Consider the following 18018-nt stretch of genomic DNA (forward strand, 5'->3'; position numbering starts at 1 on the left):
GCTAGTTGGATTTATTCATATTGGAAAGAAATTAGAAGTAAAGCTTGGATGGGTGTGGTAAAGCCACAGTTGGGAGGGACTTTAGCCAGTTGCCATGGTGTATGAAACTGAAAAAGTCCTGTTGCTAGGCAGCTAAATCTTGATCTTAATCAAATGAGAGATACTGGGCAAGTCTTTGCCATGTGAAGTCTCCATGTAAAAATCTTTGTACATAAGATTGGTGATAAAAACTATAAGCAATATAGTTAGAAAGAATCATGAAGACCTTACTAATTTTTCTGTTAGTTAAGTCATTTAAGAAGTTTAACTGTGAAAACAGAATTATCCACTACATGTGCATTCATGAATAGGTGCACAAACACATGCACACACACACACACTTACACACATACAATTGGATTATTTCTTGCCAAATTTTCACATCTTGTTTAGGATTCATTCCCTTTAATATATCCTTTCAGTTGTATTTTATTTTGTTGAGATCCACAAAAAGGTGTTTTAGGAAGTTATTACAGTTTATAAAACAGTGATTTAGGCTATGAATGAGAGTAAGAGAGACGTGGTAATTAGGGCTCAGATATTGATGAATTTGAAGGAACTGGAAAGGAAAGGCATTTATATAAGATGCATAGAAAGTCTGGCATATGCTATTAGTGGCATTATTACATTTATGAATGAAAATGTTATACTCTCAGAAAATTTGATCTCTGGAGTCATCAAATACTAATTAGTGAGGATATCCTAATTAGTGAGGATAAAGATTCTGGCTCAAAATTTCTTTGACATCTACTCTCCTCTTATTATCTGATCCCAAACTGAGGTGTAAGGAATACATTCTGATGAAATTTTATATAGGTTAAGTTTCTTTATAACAGTACAATATTTTTCATTAGTAATCCCTTTCCATTATAATGACTTTCAGGACTCCATAGCAAGTATGGAACAAATGTATATCATTAAAACATAAAGATCAAATTAGTATTTTACTCACAATTTAGAGATGCTTATCCTCAGAGGTTTCATCTTGTGATCTTGAGTTATTTTTTATGTGCTTTTGGCACTTTGCATGGTGCCTACCCATTAATATCAGGAAAGTACTTATGTAAATGAGGTGTTCTTTTCACCTTAATAATGAAGATAATGTTTAGCTTGAAACAAGTTCTTTCTTCTTATCTGAAACCTGGTATCAAAGTATAATACAAATATTGAATCCTGTATTAAATAAGAGTAATGAGGAACTCTTGATTTAAATATTTAAACAACCATGATTGAAAGTCAATGTGAACAACTTGTGGGAAAAAAAATGTAGAATTGTAGCAGTGAAAGAATCAGTTCTTTTTAGATTGAGGAGCAGGGCAAATCGTGGTTGGATTAATGGACTTCAAAACAAGGCTGCATGAGGATGGAATGGAAAAAAATGTGTTACTGAGGGGGATCCCTGGGTGGCTCAGCATTTAGCACCTGCCTTCATCCCAGGGCATGATCCTGGAGCCTCGGGATCAAGTATCGCATCAGGCTTCCTTCATGGAGCCTGCTTCTCCCTCTGCCTGTGTCTCTGCCTCTCTCTCTCTCTCTCTCTCTCTCTGTCTCCCATGAATAAATAAATAAATTTTTTAAAAAATAGTCTATTTAAAAAAATGTGTTACTGAAAGAAGTGGAATAAAATAGAAAGAAAAGTTATTTGAGACCCTAAGAATTATTTCAAGAATAATTTTAGACTAAGAATAAAAATTTTGATCTATTTAAGATGGAAGAGCCAGGATGGTTGACAGGGATAATGCAATATAGGTCATGGCCACAGGTTGATGGCTAGAGATAATGAAAGTGAGTTGTAAAGGTAAAAAACAAAACAAAACAAAACCCCGAATCTTACAAAGATTGTCCACTTGCTTGCTAAGCATAGTCAGAATATGGATAAGATGGTGGAAAATAAATTTATATAACAGAGATGAAATTCTTTGAGAAGTAAGAGTTAGAAAAAGGTAAATAGTGATTTAATGAGATGGCTTCCAAGTTTAGTGTTTTGGAAGGGGCTTTGGTAATCAAAGAAAACTATAACCAAATATCTAATCTGTATGACACATGGGGATTCTGACAATGGGAATCCTCCCCTCTATAGGGCTTCAAATTTTTGAGATATAAGTTTTAGTAGAATTAAGTAGAATTAAAAACAAGGAGCTCTCCATGAAGAAGTGTGAAGAGAGAGTCAATTGGTGTTGCTTTTCATAAAAGGAAGTGACAGGAAAATAATTCCAGAGAGAGAAGAGGTCAAGACATACTGAATCAAGGTAGAAAATGTAGACAGACATGAATAAAGCATTCAGGAGATGATAGGTGCTGAATTAGGCATCTTTCATTTTCATATTACCTTCTGTGAGAAGTGATATTTGATCAGTGTGTTTTAGATCTCTCATAACAGACTTCTCTTTCCTCTATTTCTTTTTTTAACTGGGCAGAGGTTCTTACTGTCATTGACTTAAATAATCTCATATCTTTATAACCTGATAAGGCCTATGGATTCTCTCTCTAAAAAAATAAAACAGGCACATTATATGTAAAATATGGAATGCAATTTTACAAGCCCTTCAAGTCTCTTCGTATCCTAACTACTCTGCCCAAATTAGTAAGCTAGCCATTAGCTTATTTAGGCCTATAGCATTCATTTACTTTTTCCCAAGTGTGTAGTAGTGTCTGCACCATTATCTGGTATATTAATTCTTTAATAAAGAAAGACTGTAACAAGAGAGTATTCCAGCTGATGTGATAGTACCAGATATTTCATTTTTACAAAGACAAAATAAATACATTTGAAGATTGATCTCTTGCAATTCTAAAAATGCTAGTTTAATGCTTTTCCCCCACAGAGAAAATCCCACCTTTCACAAAAATTTTCCTCTCCCTTTTTCAGATTCATTAATTTCCTCTTCGGTTCTTTTTTTTTTTTTTTTTTAAGATTTTATTTACTTTTTTGAAAGAGAGCACAAGCAGTGGGAGCAGCAGGCAGAGGTAGAGGGAGAAGCAGGCTCCCTGCCTCCCTGCTGAGCAAGGACCCGGATGCACACCTGGATGCTGGACTTGATCCCAGGACTCTGGGACCATGACCTGAACTGAAGGCAGACACTTAATTGACTAAGCCACCCAGGCGCCCCTTCCTCTTCAATTCTAAAGCCACTTCCTTTTGTCCTTACTTCCCTTGTCCCTCAATTTCCAACTATTTCCTAATTCATTTAGTTTATTTTACATTTCATATGGTCACAGAACTTGAAATATGTTCTTTTTCTTAAGAATGAAATAAATCATAAACACAGTTTGGTAACATACATCTATCATCTAAAAATACTTCCCATTTAAATTATGCTATTGTTTATTATTAATTGAACTAACCTAGCATTACAGTGAATACTAACAGTTAACACCTTGAAATTAACACCTTGCAGTTTTACAGGGTTAGAAGAGAATAATATGGGGGAAATAATAAATAAGTTATTTTGCTATAGGGCAGTATATGTGAACTACCATGAAAGAGTTTTCAAAATAATTTATTACTGTTTCTTACATATACATCTCTTGAGTAGTGTGACCAAATAACTTACTATTTGAAATTCAAAGGAAAAATTATTAATATTTATGTCAAGTCAACATATATAAATTTAAATACCCTCAGAAAAATACAAATCAAAACCACAATGAGATACCACCTCACACCAGTGAGAATGGGGAAAATTAACAAGACAGGAAACAACAAATGTTGGAGAGGATGTGGAGAAAGGGGAACCCTCTTACGCTGTTGGTGGGAATGTGAACTGGTGCAGCCACTCTGGAAAACTGTGTGGAGGTTCCTCAAAGAGTTAAAAATAGACCTGCCCTACGACCCAGCAATTGCACTCTGGGGATTTACCCCAAAGATACAAATGCAGTGAAAGGCCGGGACACCTGCACCCCGATGTTTCTAGCAGCAATGTCCACAATAGCCAAACTGTGGAAGGAGCCTCGGTGTCCATGGAAAGAGGAATGAATAAAGAAGCTGTGGTCTATGTATACAATGGAATATTACTCAGCCATTAGAAAGGATGAATACCCACCATTTGCTTCGACGTGGATGGAACTGGAGGGTATTATGCTGAGTGAAGTAAGTCCACTGGAGAAGGACAAACATTATATGGTCTCATTCATTTGGGGAATATAAAAAATAGTGAAAAGGAATAAAAGGGAAAGGAGAGAAAATGAGTGGAAAATATCAGTGAGGATGACAGAACATGAGAGACACCTAACTCTGGGAAACGAGCAAGGGATAGTGGAGGGGAAGTGGGCAGGGGGATGGGGTGACTGGGTGATGGGCACTGAGGGGGGCACTTGACAGGGTGAGCACAAGGTGTTATGCTATATGTTGGCAAACTGAACTCCAATAAAAATATAATATACAAAAAAAAAGAAAGAAGAAAGAAAGAAAGAAAGAAAGAAAGAAAGAAAGAAAGAAAGAAAAAGAAATACTCCCAGAAAAGCAAGATTTATGTTCATCTTTTCCCCAAGACGTTTTTGATTTAAAAACTGGTTAGATAAATACTCATAGATATATTTAGGGAGTAGTATAACGAATCCACGTGTCCATTATCCAGGTTTAATAATTATCAACCTATAGTTGATAGGTTGATAATTATTAGTAGTTCATCACTGTCTCTTTTACCTTTCCAATCTCATTCAGCTTCCCCAATATTAAGAACACATCCAAGGCAGTATATTGAGTCATGTCTTGAGTCAAATACTAATCACTTTTATCCCAGACACTTCTTCTTCACTCCAGTAAGCTCATAACTGCCCTCATTCCCATACCTATTTTAATTTTTATAGGTTGCTTATCTGATGGTTCAATCTCCCAAATGATACATCCTTAAAAATCAGCACTGCATACAGCCAGCTTAGATGGAGGAGACAGAACAGCAATATTTCTATACCTGCTCTCTTTTGTTTTCATCAGTGGATCCATATGATTCCTCAATAATGGTTGTGAATGAGACGCTGGTACATATGAGGATCACTCTCCTCTGGAAGGAAGAGTTTCTAGCCCTTTCTGGGTGGTCTTTGGTTGGGTACTCCCAATGCCATGGTCTTTGTAAGTAGTAATTCCCTTATTTTTAAATTTAAATTTAATTTATTAATATATAGTGTATTATTAGTTTCAGAGGTGGAGTTCATGATTCAACAGTAATAATACTCAGTGCTCATTACATCAAGTGCCTCCCTTAATGTCCATCACTCAGTTACCCCATCTCCTCCTCTCCTCCTGCTACCTTCAGTTTGTTTCCTATGATTAAGAATCTCCTATGATTTTTCTCCCTCTCTGATTTCATCTTGTTTTATTTTTCCCTCCTGTCTCCTATGATTTTGTTTGTTTCCACATATGAGTGAGATGAGTAAGATCATATGATTATTGTCTTTTCTCAGATTGAGTTACATCACTTAGCATAACACTCTCCAGTTCCATCCATGCCATTGCAAGTGACAAGATTTCAGTTTTTTGGATGGCTGAGTAATATATATATATATTCAACTGTTGACGGACATCTGATCTCTTTCTATAGTTTGGGCTATTGTGGACATTGCTGCTATAAACATTAGGGTGTGGGGATCCCTGGGTGGCTCAGCGGTTTGGCTCCTGCCTTTGGCCCAGGGTGCAATCCTGGAGTCCCGGGATCGAGTCCCGCGTCGGGCTCCCTGCATGGAGCCTGCTTCTCCCTCTGCCTGTGTCTCTGCCTCTCTAATAAATAAATAAATAAATAAATAAATAAATAAATAAATAAATCTTTAAAAAATAAAAAAATAAAAAAATAAACATTATGGTGCAAGAGCCTCATCAGATCACTAAGTTTGTATCTATTGTGTAAATACCTAGAGTGCAATCGCTGGATCTCAGGATAGCTCTATTTTTAACTTTTTGAGGAAACTCTATACTGTTTTCCAGTGTGGCCCTACCAGCTTGCAACTCACCAGCAGTATAATAGAGTTCCCCTTTATCTACATTCTCACCAACATCTTTCATTTTCTGACTTATTAATTTTAGCCATTCTGATTGGTGTGAGGTGGTATCTCATTGTGGCATTGATTTGTATTTCCCTGATGCCAAGTAATGTTCAGCATTTTTTCATGTGTCTGTCGACCATTTATATTTCTTTGAAGAAATGTCTGTTCATGTCTTCTGCTCATTTCCTGACTTGGTTATTTTTTCTTTCATGTTGAATTTGACAAGTTCTCTATAGATTTTAGATATTAGCCCTTTATCTGGTAAGACAATTGCAAATATCTTCTCCCATTTAGTAGATTGCCTTTTGGTTTTGTCAACTGTTCCCTTTGCTGTGCAAAACCTTTTTATCTTGATGAAGTCCCAATAGTTCATTTTTTTTTTTTTTCCCTTGCCTTAGGAGACATGTCTAGCAAGATGTTGCTGTGGCCGAAGTCATAGAGGTTGTTGCCTATGTTCTCCTACAGAATTTTGAGTCTCATATTTAGGTATTCCTTTCATTTTGAGTCTACTTTTTAGTATGGTGCAAGAAAATGGTCCAGTTTCATTCTTCTGATGTTTTCACAACACCATTTGTAGAAGAGACTGTCTTTTTTCTATTGGATATTCTTTCCTGCTTTGTCAAAGATCAGTTGAGCATAGAGATGAGTGTCCATTTCTGGGTTCTCTAATCTTTTCCATTGACCTATGTGTCTGTTTTTGTGCCAGTACCATACTGTCTTGATGATTACAGCTTTGTAATAGAGCTTAAAGTCTGGAACTGTGAGGCCACCAGTTTTGGTTTTATTTTTCAACATTCCTTGGCTATTCAGGGTTTTTTATGGTTCCATATAAATTTTAGGATTATTTGTTCCAGCTCTGTGAAAAATTTGATGGTATTTTGATAGGCACTGCATTGAATGTATAGATTGCTCTAGGTAGCATAGATATTTTAACAATATTTGTTCTTCTAATCCATGAGCATGGAACATTTTTCCATTTCCTTCTATTTTTATATTTTGAAAGAGCTTCAAAGAGTAAGTATTAATTCTTCCTCAGTTTCTTTCATGAATGTTCTATTGCTTTCTAAGTACATATCCTTTGTCCCTTTGGTTAGGTTTATTCCTAGCTACTTTACAGTTTTTGGTACATTTATAAATGAGATCAATTCCTTAATTTGTCTTTCTTCTATCTCGTTGTTAGTGTACAGAAATACAGTTGATTTCTATGCATTTATTTTATATCTTTTGCTGAATTTATACCACTTTGGTGAATACTTGTTTGAGTTCTATCAATTTTTCTACTCTTTTGGATTTTCCACATAGAATATCATGTCATCTGTGAAGAGTAAGAGTTTGACTGCTGAGGCTAGGACTTTTAGTACTATGTTGAACAACAGTCATGATAGTAGGTATCCTTGTCATGTTCCTGATCTTAGGGAAAAAGCTCTCAGTGTTTCCCCATTGAGAATAATATTCACTGTGGGTTTTTTGTAGATGGCTTTTATGATACTGAGGTATGTTCCCTCTTTCCTTACACTGTGGAGCATTTTAATTAAGAAAGGATGCTGTACTTTGTCAAATGCTTTTTCTCCATCTATTGAGAGTATCATATGGTCCTTGTCCTTTCTTTTATTTATTTTTTTAGATTTATTTTATTTATTTATTTATTTATTTATTCATTTATGATAGACATAGAGAGAGAGAGAGAGAGAGAGAGAGGCAGATACATAGGAGGAGGGAGAAGCAGGCTCCATGCTGGGATCCTGATGCGGGACTCAATCCCGGGGCTCCAGGATCACACCCTGGGCCAAAGGCAGGCGCTAAACTGCTGAGCCACCCAGGGATCCCCTTAATTCTTCTTTATATGTTTGGTAGAATTCCCCTGGGAAGCCATTCGACCCTGGACTCATTGTTGGGAGATTTTTGATTACTGCTTCAATTTCCTTGCTGGTTATGTGTTTGTTCAGGTTTTGTATTTCTTCCTGTTTCAATTTTGCTAATTTATACATTTCTAGGAATTCATCTATTTCTTCCAGATTGCCTAATTTGTTGGCATACGGTTGCTCATAATATTGTTCTTATAATTGTGTTTCTTCAGTATTCATTGTAATCTCTCTTCTTTCACACAATCTCTCTTCTTTCACACAATCTCTCTTCTTTCTCTCACAATTTTGAGTCTTTTCTTTTTAATAAATGTGGCCAGGGTTTATCAATTTTATTAATTCTTTCAAAGAATCACCTAATTTCACTGATCTTTTGTACTGTTATTTTGTTTTCTATTTCATTGGTTTCTGCTCTAATTTTTTTTTTTTTTTGTCTGCTCTAATCTTTATTAGTTCTTTTCTCCTGCTGGGTTTAGGCTTTATTTTCTGTTCTTTTTCCAGCTCCTTTAGCGGTAAGGTTAGTTTGTATAATTGAGACCTTTCTTGTCTTTTAAGAAAGACTTTTATTGCTATATATTTCTCTCTTAGGACTGCCTTTATTGCATCCCAAGGGATTTGAACATCTGTTTTTTTTTTTTTTTATTTTCATTTGTTTCCATGAATTTTTAAATTCCTCTTTAATTTCTTGGTTGACTCATTTATTTTTTAGTAGGATGCTCTTTAGCCTCCATGCACTTGGTTTATTTCCAAATTTTCTCTAGTCATTGAGCTCCAGTTTCAAAACACTGTGGCCTGAAAACATGCAGAGAATGATCCGAATCAAGTTGAGACCTGATTTGTGACCCAGTATGTGATCTATTCTGGAAAATGTTCTATGTGCACTTGAGAAAAATGTGTATTCTGTTGCTTTAGGATGGAATGCTCTGAATATATATGTGAAATCCATCTGGTTCTGTGTGTTATCCAAAGCCCTTGTTTCTTTGTTGACATTCTTAGATTATCTGTCCACGGCAGTGAGTGGGGTATTAAAGTCCCCTACCGCTATTGTATTATTACCAATATGTTTCTTTAATTTCACTATTATTGGCTTATATAATAGGCTGCTCCCATGTTAGGGGCATAAATATTTACAATTATTAGATCTTCTTGTTGGATAGATCCTTTAATTATGATATAGTACCCTTCCTCATCTTTTATTACAGTCTTTGTTGTAAAATCTAATTTGAGGGCATCTAGGTGGCTCACTCAATTGAGTGTCCAACTCTCGGTTCTGCTCTGGTCTAAGGGTCCTGGGATTTAGCTCACATCAGCTCCATGCTTAACAGGGAGTCTGCCTGTGAATTCTCTCTTTCCCTCTGTCTCTCCCCCCACATAGACTATTTCTTTCACTTTCTCTCCCTCTATCCCTCTCTCTATCTCTTTAAAATAAAAAAATAAACCTTTTTAAAAAACTAAAAAATAAAAAATCTAATTAGTCTAATATAAGAATTGCTACCCCAGCTTTCTTTTGATGTCGATTAGCATGATAAATGTTTTTCTACCCCCTCACTTTCAATCTAGTGGTGTCTTTGGGCCTAAAATGAGTCTCTTGCAGACAACATGTTGATGAGTCTTGCTTTTTTATCCAATCTGATACCCTGTGTCTTTTGATTGAAGCATTTAATGCATTTACATTCAGCACAACTATTGGAAGATGTGAATTTAGTGCCATTTTATTACCTGTAAAGTCATTGTTTCTGTATTGCCTCTGTTCCTTTCTAGTCTATGTTACTTTTGGATTCTCTCTTCGCTTAAAGGATCTCCTTTAGTATTTCCTGTAGGGCTGGTGTAGTGATCACAAATTCTTTTCTGTTTGTCCTGGAAGCATTTATCACTCCTTCTATTTTGAATGATATTTTTGCTGAATAAAATATTGTTGGCTGCATATTATTCTCATATACCACCCTTAATATATCATGCCAATCCTTTCTGGCCTGTCAGGTCTCTGGTCAGGTCTCTGTAGATAGGTCTGCTGTCAGTCTGATATTTCTACCCTTACAGGTTATGAACCTCTTCTCTTAAGCTGCTTTCAGGATTTTCTCTTTGTCTTTGAGATTTGCAAGAAGGTGGAGTTGACCTGTTTTTATTGATTTGAGCAGGGTTTTCTGTGCCTCCTGGACTTGAATGCCTGTTTCTTTCCCTGGATTAGGGAATTTCTTGGCTATAATTTGCTGCAATATATCTTCTACCTCCCCTTCCCCTCTTTCCTCTTCTTTTGGGATGCCAATTATTCTAATATTGTTTGACTTTATGGTATCACTTATCTCTTGAAATCACCCCTCATGATCCAGTAATTATCTCTCTTTTTCTCCATCATTTTGTCTTCTATGTCAGTAATTCTCTCATCTGCCTCATTTATCCTAGCAGTTAGAGCCTCCATTTTTTACTGCATCTCATTAATAAATCAGGGACTAGCCTTTGGCCAAAATGACTGCTACTTGTGTGATTATATGAAGAGGGACCTGAAACCCTTGGTTGCCCTCAGCTTTGGTGGCTTTTGAGAAATGTTATAAATAAATGATATTGCTTATGAAATTGAGCCCAAAAGGCTTTTTGCTACATTTAAGCATCTGGTATATAAGATTGACAAATTGATTGAGGAGACAAAATTTCCACCCATAAAATGTGGCTTAACAGAAGAAGTAGAACAATTGAAGTTTTAAGAGAGGAATAATTCCTCTCTGAAACAAAATTCTTATGAGGGACAATAGAATCACATATATCTTGTTAAACTGATAGTTGTTGGTGGACCATACTTGATTTCTTTATTCAGAAAGTAATATCTCAAAGATGCAAGAGGAAATCTGCGTTGTAACTGATATAGTGAATTCTTATTTTGATTCACGGGCAACTGATGTGGTTTTATTTGGGTTTGTGATACGGAGTCAAGGAAACCGCATGCAAACAATTGATAAAGATAAGCTACTGAAAGATTTTTGCACTTGGAAGATAATCAGCCTGAATTCTCTCCTGCATCCTGATGTTCCTCCATCTTTTTGTAAATAAATATTCTGACATTACTTTGAGTATCACTTATGTGCAGGGATATGTAAGCATCAAGTTGTGTATTTGAAAGTTTCAGAGGAATCAATTTGAGAGATTTTGCATTCACTGTGACTCATGAACTCAATCATAATTTGGGTATGAAACATGATGAAAAAATGTGTACATATGAGTAAAAAGTGTGTATAATGTATCCAACAAAGTTAGAGATGAGTACATTTAGCAAATGCAGTTTTTTAAATAAATGCAGCAAATACAGCTTATTTTTATAACACCATTGTATAAAAAGGATCTATGCATAACTCTTAAAATTCAAGAGATATCTTTCTACAGCACAGTGGCAATGGTGTGGTTGAAGGAGAGGAGCTTGAAGAGATCTCTCTAAGGAGAGATCCTTGGAGCACTGTATAAAAGAGAGGTGTTCTTTCAAACTGTGCTGAGTCCTGAGGCTTACTGTGCTTTTATATTTTGTTGCAGACTACAAATTCATGCCATCAGATGAAATTGTAGAAAAGAAGAGAATGAATATGAATTTCCATTGTGGTGCAATAGGATATCTTTTCAGTGTCCAGAAGATGTGTATGTGCAGAACAGGATCCCATGAATGTGGCTACTGTTATGAAAAGAAATATAATAACCATGATGAACGACTTAGGGAAATTTTTGGCCATGAAACAAAGAGTGCAACTCAAAGTTGTAACAGAGAAATAAATACCCAAAATAGTTGTTTTGGTCACTGTGGTAAGCATGTAAAATGTATTTTCTAAGATATCCTGTATAGAAGAGTTCAGCATGAAAAAAATTCAATTTTTAAGAGATCATTCTACTATTCTTTAGACTCATTTCAACACTGGGATGCAGACTACCTTTATGGGATGATGATACCTGATATTGGATGAAGTGAAAGCTGGCACAGAATGTAGTTCAAAATATATCTACATCTTATGTCTAATTCTCTTTTTTGAAAAGTGATTGTTTGCCTCAGACCTATAACATAGACGGGATCTAAAACAATAAAAATCAATGCCACTGCAATGTCAAGTGGTCCTTTAAAATGACAAAAAACGTAGTGACGCTTGTGCTGAAAGCTGTCCTCCGTCCACCCCTAACTCCTGAAAAGAGGTACCTGCTACCATTTTGGTTGAGACCTTTCTTTATTTTAATTTTTACATTTATTTTCCTTTTTTAAAAAGTGAACAAAATAGAGGCACCAGGCGGCTCAGTCAATTTAGCATCTGCGTCTGGCTTAGGTCGTGATCCCAGGGTCCTGGGATCAAGCTCTGCATTGGGCTCCCTCCTCACTATGGAGCCTGTTTCTCCCTCTCCCTCTGCTTCTCCTGCTGCTTGTGCTCTCTATCTCTTTCTGTCAAATAAGTAAGTTTTACATTTAAAAAAAATTGAAAAAAATAACCAGAGGAAGAAAATCACAGTAGTTCAGATTTACTATAAGAAAGAAGAGGACAAATTTGAGTTTAGAAAATAAATCCAATAAATCTTCCCACAACTTTAAGTTTTAGTTTGCTAGCCAAACAATGTTAGTGTACATGTCAGAGGTTACAGATAAATATTATTCCCCTTTCTGACTTTAATTTTTTCTGTGTATTTGAAATGATGTCTATCCTTATTCTAATCCAGCTTCAGTCCTACCCTCCTGTTTGGTGTTGCTATTGTCAAATACATCACATTCCTATATTATAGGTCCAACAATATAATTTTATAATTAATGTTTTGTGCAAATAATTTTAAAATCAGAGGAGAATAATATGTACTTACACTATCTTTTATCATTATCTAAATAATTACCTTGAGTGGTATTCTTTGTTTTGCGTGTGTGTGTGTGTGTGTGTGTGTGTATGGGATTGAATTACAGTCTGGTGTCACTTTCTTCCAAAAGAAGTATCAATTTCCTTTGGTATTTCTATAAGGCAAGACTCCTGAAAACAAGTTCACTCTATTTTTTTCTTTTTGTATTTTGTATTATTTGTTATGTTTTAAAATTTAAAACATCATTGATTATGCTTGGATTTTGAGGGGATATTTTTGCTAGATATAGGATTTTTATTTGATTTTTTTTTTCTCATCAGCATGCTGAGTATGTGATTGCACTGCCTTTGGAGTTTTATTTTTTCTGAGAAGTCAGCTGTCAAACTTACTGTGCTTTCCTTATACTTGATAAATCATTTTTCTTTTTGCTTTTAAGACTTTCTTTATTGTCTTGGACTTTCATAATTTTTAGTATGATATGTCAGTCATTATTACTTTGAATATTTTTTCCCCCAATTTCTTTCCCTTCTGCTTCTGAAGCTCTCATCATGGGCATGTTGGTCCAACATGTTTTAGTTGCATTATTTTTCTTCATTTTTGATGATTTTTTTCATATTGCATCCTCTCTATTTATATATATTCAAGTTCACTGAATTTTTTGTGCCAAATCAAGTCATTCTTTTAGAGATTTTTCATTGGATTTGTTGCCTTTTTAACTCTGGAATTCACATGTGGCTCTTTTTTGATAATTCTTATCTTTTATTGATATTCTCTCTTTGGTTATTACATTTTTATCTATTCATAAAGTAGTTTCTTTTGAATAGTAGTTCTTGGAATAGATTTATAATAGTTGTTTTGAATTCTGGATCTGCTAATTCTAGCAACTAAGTCAGCATGAGTCACTTAGTTAAAATAGTTTGTGCCTTTCTCTGACTGACTTATCTCACATAGCATTAAACTCTCTAGGTCCAACCATATTGTTGCAAATGGCAAAATGTCATTATCTTTATTGCTGAGTAATATTCTATTGTCTATATATATATACCACATATTCTTTATCCATTAATCTATCAATGGACACTTGGGTTGCTTCCATATCTTGGCTATTATAAATAATGCTGCAATAAACATAGGGCTGCATACATCTTTTTGAATTAATGTTTTTGTTTTCTTTGAAAAAATACCCAATAGTGGAATTACGGATTAATATGGTAATTCTATTTTCAATTTTTTTTTTTTGAGGAGTCTTTATACTGTTTTCTACAGTCGCATTTCTACCATCAATGCATAAGGATTCCTTTTTCTCCATATCCTCACCAATACATGTTATATTGTGGTTTTGATTTTATCTCTTCTGAACAGGTGTGAGGTGATATCTCATTTTGGTTTTGATTTGAATTTTCCTGATGATTAGTAGAGTTGAACATCATTTCATGTGTTTGTAAGCTGTCTATATCTTCTATGATTTCATTCATATGTGGAATTTAAGAAACAAAACACATGAACAAAGAAAAAAGAAACAAATTAAAAAAGAAAAAAACAGATTCCTAAATATAGAAAACAAACTGGTTCTCTATATGGGCATAGTCTATGCCTTGATATTTGGATCTTTAGTATAATGGTCTACTTCTGAAGTAACTCTTCCACTGTATAAGGCCTAGTGTTTACTGGTCTTCTTGATTTGCTGGTCTTAACATGAAACCTTGGAATGAGGTTTGAATTCTGGATCTGCTAATCTGGAGCAGAACCAAACTATGAGTGGGAGCTGAGTGGTTGGGCTAGGCCATGGCCACCTGGAGTGAGCTTCCACAACATTGCATAAGTGGCTTGTACCTGCTTGAATGAAACCAGAGTTCCATGTTTGGAGTTGAGAGTTAAAGTGGGCACCATCATTTTGGCCACACCTGTTTAGAACAGAATTCATATGACATAAAACCTGAGAGGGGTAGGAGATTAGAGCTCACAGATTATCCCTCTTCTTCCAAAGAATTAGGATAATCTATGGGTAGATTTTCTCCAATTGTTATATCTCCTTAGGCAAATTCCAGATATTAAAAAAAAAAAAAAAAAAAACAGCTTTCACTAGATAAGTGATTGATCTGCTGGTGAGAATGTATATGGAGCTTCTGACACAACCAATCCAAACTTCCACTCCTATAGCAACTTGAAGAAGAAAAAAGCAGAGGATTATGTTACCAGGCATCTTGAACTATGATAAAACTATAGAAATTAAGAGTGTGGACACTGACCAACGAAATAGAATGGAGAGACCAAATAGTCTTTTTAATAACTTGTTCTGGGTCAATTGGGTATCCATATGGAACTGATATATCTTTTTCTCTGTTCACACTATATAGTTCAGAAGAATTTAATAATAAATGCTAGAGGTAAATCAATAAAACCATTGGGAAAAAAACCCACAGGTCAACTGTATAATCTTGGGAATGGCTAAGTTTATTCAAACCAAAAAAAAAATCTGTAAATTTAAAAGAAAAATTCAATCACACTTTGAAGTTAAAGGGTTCTCTTTATCAAAAACTTTCATTAAAACAATAAAAATATAAGCCATTAGGATATTTGGAGAATGTATTTGCAAAAAATATTAAAATGGTATATATTCATAATATATAGAACTACTTTGAACCAAAGAGGTAAAAGAAAGATGACCCAATAGAAAATTGGGTCTTGATGGATTCTTGATGGCCAGTAAACATGAAAAACTATTTAGTTTTTATAGTTAAGGGAATGGAAATTAAAAATGCAATCAATTGATAACATATTACTTACACAAATGTGACTAAAATAAAAATTTTGGAATGGTCAAGTGTTAGTAAGGATATGGACTAATTGGAACTCTCATTAATTGATGTTAGATATGTAAACATGCCTCTATTTAGAGAACTGCTTTTGAAGTATTTACTAAGTTTGATGGTACATACTCTGGAGCAATTCCAATCCAAGTTATAGACTCAATGGGAATGTCTCCATATTGTTACTGAATGACATGTAATAAAATGTTCATAGAAATACTAATTATACGATGCCTGGGTGGCTCAGTGGTTGAGCTTCTGCCTTTGGCTTAGGTCGTGATCCCCGGGTCCTGGGATTGAGTCCCAGGTCAGACTCCCTGCAGGAAGCCTGCTTCTCCCTCTGCCTGTGTCTGCTTCTCTTTCTGCGTCTTTCATAAATAAATAAATGAAATCTTTTTTTTTTTAATGAAATACTAATTATGATAGCCAAGAAACTAGAAACTACCAAAAAGTCCATCAACAGTAGCCTGGATAAGTAGCTTGTCTTTCAAATGCTGGCATACACAGAAATGAGAATGAATGATGTAAAGTCATATAAAGATATGAATTTTACAAACAAAATACTGAGTGAAATAACTAGCCAAAAGAAAATGCATATTGTATAATTCCATTTTTATAAGTCACAAAATAAGTGCAAACTCTTCTATGTTCTTGAAAATCAGATAGGACCTACTCTTCAAGAGGGGTAAAAGGAGAGGGAACCTAAAGGATGCCTTTGATGTGCTGGTAATTTTAGAATTCTGGAGTTCAATATTGGTTAAATAGACATATTTCACCATGAAAATCCTTTGATCTATATCTGTGATATGTTCATTTTTTAGTGTATGTTATACTTTAATCAAAATTTAAAATAATTCAATGCACTCAAAGTTTTAGAATTAAAAAAAATAACAAAATCTGCAAACTTTGTTCCATTTGCTTCATGGCCAAGCTTGATGGCTCTAACCTCTTGTCTTTGTTTGGTTTAGTTACAAATAAAAATCAAAATTTAACCCTTAAATTGTGATTTCAATGCTAAAACAAATATTATATTAGGATAGGCAGGAATTCTTACCTGTTTTCTTCCATTGTATATTTATAAATATATTATTTTAAATATTAAAAGAAAAACTTTAAAAAATGGAATAACAGAAAAAAATAATAAAATCAATTAGATAAGTCCTTTCATAGAATGAAAGTGAATCTAATTTTAAACATATAATAGGAATTGTATTAGAGAGTGCAGAGGGGAGAACTTTTGAATATTAAGATCAAAAGCCGGAGGAGGGGCAAGACGGCGGAAGAGTAGGGTCCCCAAATCACCTGTCCCCACCAAATTACCTAGATAACCTTCAAATCATCCTGAAAATCTATGAATTCGGCCTGAGAATTAAAGAGAGACCAGCTGGAATGCTACAGTGAGAAGAGTTTGTGCTTCTATCAAGGTAGGAAGACGGGGAAAAGAAATAGAGAAACAAAGGCCTCCAAGGGGGAGGGGCCCGCGAGGAGCCGGGCTGAGGCCGGGCGAGTGTCCCCAGGACAGGAGAGCCCCGTCCCGGAGACGCAGGAGCTGCACCGACCTTCCCGGGCGGAAAGGGGCTCGCAGGGAGCTGGAGCAGGACCCAGGAGGGCGGGGATGCCCTCGGGCTCCCGGGGACAGTAACAGCAACTGCGCCCCGGGAGAGTGCGCCGAGCTCCCTAAGGGCTGCAGCGCGCACGGCGGGACCCGGCGGGACCCGGAGCAGCTGGGGGGGGGGGGGGAGCTCAGGCGGCGGCTCCGCGGAGGGGGCTGCGCGGCCCCGGGAGCAGCTCCGCGGCGGCTCTGGCAGAGGAAGAGACACCGTGTGGGGGGGCTGCGTGGCCAGGAGCATCTTGGAGGGGCTCGGCGGCGGCTCCATGTGGGGGCTATGCAGCCCCGGGAGCATTGGCGTGGGACACAGCCAAGGATCCGGCCTCCCCCCGGGGACAGGCAGAGGCCGGGAGGGCCCAGGACAGCAAGGACGCTCCTGCCCGGAGCTGAGCAGATCAGCGGCCCCGCCCCGGAGCCACCAGGCCCTGCAGAAGGAGAGCTCCTGAGTTCCTGCGGGGGCTGACTCTAGGGCTCCAGAGCTGACCTCCGCCACTGGGGCTGTTCCTCCTGGGGCCTCACGGGGTAAACAACCCCACTGAGCCCTGCACCAGGCAAGGGGCAGAGCAGCTCCCCCAAGTGCTAACACCTGAAAATCAGCACAGCTGGCCCCTCCCCCAGAAGACCAGCTAGACTGACAACTTCCAGGAGAAGTCAAGGGACTCAAAGTACACAGAATCAGAAGATACTCGCCCGTGGTTTTTTTTTTTTTTTTTTTTTTTGCGTTTTTGATTTCTGTTTGCTTCCCCGACCCTTTTTTCCCTTTCTTTTTCTTTCTCTTTTTCTTCTCTTTTTTCTTTTTTTCTTCCTTTTTTCTTTTTCTCTTTTCTTTCCTTCTTTCTCTCTCTTTTTCTCCTTTTCCCAAATACAACTTGTTTTTGGCCATTCTGCACTGAGCAAAATGACTAGAAGGAAA

Source organism: Canis aureus, chromosome 24, assembly GCF_053574225.1.
Source record: "Canis aureus isolate CA01 chromosome 24, VMU_Caureus_v.1.0, whole genome shotgun sequence".
Classification (NCBI taxonomy): Eukaryota; Metazoa; Chordata; class Mammalia; order Carnivora; family Canidae; genus Canis; species Canis aureus.